Source organism: Salvia hispanica, unplaced genomic scaffold (genome assembly GCF_023119035.1).
Source record: "Salvia hispanica cultivar TCC Black 2014 unplaced genomic scaffold, UniMelb_Shisp_WGS_1.0 HiC_scaffold_30, whole genome shotgun sequence".
NCBI lineage: Eukaryota > Viridiplantae > Streptophyta > Magnoliopsida > Lamiales > Lamiaceae > Salvia > Salvia hispanica.
Window position 1 is genome coordinate 1 of NW_025952025.1, and position 4,667 is coordinate 4,667.

Consider the following 4,667-nt stretch of genomic DNA (forward strand, 5'->3'; position numbering starts at 1 on the left):
GTTATTTATGCATAGATTTGATTTAAGTTAGTAGCTTTTTTGTTTTTGCTTATGTTTTTTCTTAAGAAGTTTATGCGAGTTTGGTTGTAAAAAGACGATGTCAGCTTGGGTTAGTACGAGAGTTAGTTAACGCCATTTTCCCGGTCGTACTTTTTTTTTCTTAGATGGGGCCCCAATTGAATTATCTCTGGGTTTGGGTTTTAGGTTAAGTTTTTTCCCAATGTTCCCAATCAAGTTAATTTTAATTTTCCTGGGAAAAAAATCTTGGCGGCAAAACCCCAAAAATACTTCCAAATCCTTGATCATGAGTCTTACGCACCCTTTTACGTGGGATCGATCTCTCTTCCCCTATACTGGGTTTTTAGTAAAAGTGGTTGAGGGTTTTGAAGGGGGAAAGTACTTGTGTGCCCCAAAACCCGGGGGACCCCCCGACCTCGATTTCCCGGGGGCCAAGTGATCTAGTGGATTTAAAATTTGGATGGGGGAAACCCTTATTTGAATACCCAACACGCACCACACTATTTGCGTCCTTCGGTTTAAAACTTATACTAGACTTGGTGATTAAAATTTTTTCCTCAACAAACTAGACCCAAAGGCGAACTATTTCCAAAATTTTCCTAGACCGGGAAAAAAACGAAGGTGGGGACCATTACCAAAAAAGAAAGGGAAGTACGGTTAAAAGGGGGTACGGAAAAACTAACAAAAATTCAACAACAACAACATCATCTTCCCCAACATTTGGCAGAAAACCAGCAAAAATAAACCGAAACAAAAATCAAAAGAAAACGAGATAAAATTAAAAGCAACAAAAATAAAAAAAGCGGTTAAAACGGAAACAGTCTACGGTCCCTGGGCAAAAATAAAGTAAAAAGAAAATTCAAATCCTACAACTCTTCTTTTGAGATAAAACCTCGAATTTTAAACCCACCCCGGACCCAAGCATCCGAAACAAACTGGTTCAAAATTATCTAAAATTTTCTGGTCGGGGTTAAAGGGTAAACAAAAACATCCACAAATCAACAACAAATTTCTCGAGATCAAGTCCCAAAACATCTAAAACCGAGAAAATAACCATAAAAACCTTTCCCGAAATGAAACTCCTCGAACAAAAATCAACGTAAATAAAACAAAAAACAACACCATCATGCCCCAAAAATAAACTTCATAGATAAACGATAAGTAACAACGAGCAATCGACTTGGAAAAAATGAAGTTCGGCCAATCAAAAAGCAAAGCGAAAAGTAAACGGTTATCTTCGCCCTCCGGGGCAGTGTTCCGAATTTCCGAAAAATGAACCAGGGAAATACCCCCCAATGCCCGTTTTTTCCCGGTGTGAGTGTGTGTTTTAGTGGGGGCTAAATTCCCCTTATATCGTGTGTTGCTGCTCCCCTTTTATAGGCGTGGGGGGGTTGGGGCCCGGGGCTCTCTTGTGTGAATAGTCTTCTTTGCCCTCGGCTTTGGAAATTTCGTTACCGTTTTTCTTGTTGCCCCTTTCCCTCTTTCCTTGGGCCCTTCCCTTTGTTCTTCCCTAACTGGAATTCCTTCACCCCCTAGCTTAAAATTTGTGTTAGACCCGAATTGGTGACTTTTCATCACATCCCCGATGCATGAAATTAGCCTTATAAACACCCCCGACCCCAGTGTACCAGCGATAGGGTTTGCCCCCCCATCGCCCCAATTTTTATAGCATAGCCCATGGACGGACTCCAAATTTAAAGCACCAACATAACCAAAACAATCACGGGCATCTAACATTTTAATCCACCCTTATAACTAGTAATCAATATTTTGGTAATAAAAAAGTTTAGTTAATAAAGCCCCTCGATTCCTTAGATCAAGTATGTTCTTCCCCTTTTTATCCAGGGGGGCCCAAAAATTTTCCCTTTTAAATTTTTGTGTATCCAGTAATCCCCATCATCTCTCAAATTCATGCATGTTCCTACGTTTCCCTTTTCCCATCGTTTGTTTTTATTTAACTCCAAAATCATAACACTTTCATTCCCCCCCAACAACTCCGGGTCTATCATCAAACTTCACGGAGTGTTTTTTAACACACACCACCCACCCCCTGCCCCACAAGGGCCCACATAAAACCCCACGATTACCACCACATGCTCTTATATTCATCAATTGTTTTTTATCAAATCATATCATGAGGTTAAAATCCCGATTAATTTTGGGTTTGATGAAAATTAATATAAAAATACCTTTCTTGATAGAACGAAAAAGGGGAAACAAAGGGAATAGCCTTGATTCTTCAAAGATTTTGAGTTTCAACCAAATTTTTCTCAAAAGAGAAGAAATATTGGAGAATAGTAGAAGAAAAAATTGGGGAGAGTGGGAGAGAGGGGGGGTGATTTTGGGGGGGGGGGGGGGGGGGTTTTCTTTTTATTTAGGTTTAGGGTTTTCACTCTTATTTATAGAGTTCAAATATAATCCCCCAAAATTTAAAAAAATAAAAATTTGGAAAGATATGGGGGGGGGATTGGCGTTAATATTGGTGAGAAATAAGGGGGTTTTTAATTCTTAGGCTATTTAATTAATGATTTAATTTAGATATTTCACGGAGTTGAATAAAGTATCCGGAAACGAATAAAATAATAAATCTCCCAATAAAAGTAGGAAAGTGGCGTGATTTTGAATCTCTCCCCAAGGATTCAAATTAAAATCCAATTAAAATAGGATATGGCAAGATCTTAGATATGGTAAGATATCTTAGAATATTTATATTTATTCATGGAAGAGAATAAATAAGGGATCAAATAATATAATAAAATAATTCCTTCTCCCATAAATAGGTGATTTTGAAAATCTCCATATTATAAAGTGGGTTTAGAAAATTTCATAGAGGAAATAAGGAATAATCGGACTTTGGATTTAATTTGGATAAATATCCCAAGAGAATAATCAAATCCACGAAAAATAGAATTCCTCTCCAATAAATCATGAGGATTCGAAAATTCCTATAGTATGTGTAGGATATTTATGAAAATCTTTTTTTTGTCTCGAAAATTAGGGTTCGAAAAAGTGGGGTGTTACACTCTCATCCCACCAAAGATGTCACACTTGTGGGACGACACGGAATTTTAGGAGGTTTTATTTTGTGTGTTAAATGGAGAGAGAAAATATAACTTTTATATTCATGTGAGAGAACTTTTTAAAAAGGAAATGTGATTTTGTGGGAATAGCTAAAAAGGAAAGTGTGCGTTTTTGTAGGACGGAGGAGTAATAATAGATGCAATGCTCGTTGGCCGGATTTTATGCGAGACAAAATGTGTCAATTTATCCTCTCTGTTGCTTTGTTATTTGTTTTGCACTCATCACATTCATATTCATATTCATATTCATATTCATATTCATACATATGCATCGCCGCCGGCCAACCAAGAATAACCGCAGAATATTCAAAACATTGAGTTCTATAAATATTTTACACCCAATATTTCTCCACCAAAGTAAAAACCATGACCGAGGAGCGCAAGGTCGTTCTGATCACCGGCTGCGGCAAGGCGGCATCGGCTACGACTACTGCAAGGCCTTCGCCGACCTCAACTGTTCCGTCTTCGCCTCCGACATCTCCCACCGCCTCCCGACCTCGCCCGACCTGCAGTCCGGCGCAAGCGTCGAGACCCTCGAGCTCGACGTCTCCTCGGACTTCAGCGTCGCGAGCGCCGTGGACCTCGTGATATCCAGGCGTGGCAAGATCGACATCTTGATCAACAACGCCGGGATCAGGAGCCCGGCCCACTGGCCGAGCTCCGCTCGACGCCGTCGGAAGGCGTGCGAGATCAGCGCGCTCGGCCAGCTGCGGGTGGCCCAGCGCGTGGTCCCGCACATGGTGGAGCGCCGAGGCGGGACCATCGTGAACGTGGGAGCGTGGTTGGCCAAGTGCCGACCCCGTGGGCGGGCTCGTGCACTGCGCCACGAAGGCGTACGTCCACGCGATGTCCCACAGCCGGGTCGAGCTCAGGCCGTTCGGGGTCAATGTGGTGCTGGTGCTGCCCGGGGCAGTGCGGTCGAGCTTTGGGAGTAATAACGTGGATAGATTGAAGGATTGTGAGTGGAAAATATATAAGAGTTTTAGCGAGTCTATATCGGAGAGGGCTAAGGCGTCGCAGAGTGGCAAGTCCATGGATGCGGCCGTGTTCGCCAGGCATGTGGCGAGGCAGGTCTTGAGTTCGAGTCCACCAAAGAAGATCGTGTACGGTCACATGACCGGGCTGTTTAGATTTCTGTCGTGGTCGCCGCTTTGGGTGAGGATCTCTTTTTTGAAGAATTTAAATTAAACAGTTGGTCGTGCGATGAGTTGTTTGTTCCAATTGAGTTGAGCCGCTTTGTAAGTGGTTTGTTTTTATTGTATGTGATGCCAATGAGTATTGTTTTAACTCTTTCGTCATAATTAAATATACCGTATTTGATCGATGCAGTTTTAAGAAATATTTGATTATATAAAGTAAAGTTGATAGAAAAATTAGTGGAGCGTGAGTCTTTTTTTTATGTATTGGTTTTGTAATAAAATGTAAATGGAATGAATTAGTGGAATTCATGTCAACACTAAATATAGTAAAAGTAAAATGATATCTCCTTGGTTCCATAGTAATAAATTAGTGGAATTAAATGGTGCTTTACTAAATATAGTAAAAGTAAAATGATGTACTCCCGTTCCA

At 40.9% G+C, this 4,667-nt stretch overlaps 1 pseudogene; it reads left to right on the forward strand.

Annotated features, from left to right (window-relative positions):
• The first annotated feature begins 3,464 nt into the window (after nt 1-3,464).
• Nucleotides 3,465-4,286, forward strand: LOC125198852 (annotated as a pseudogene).
• The last annotated feature ends 381 nt before the right edge of the window (nt 4,287-4,667 follow it).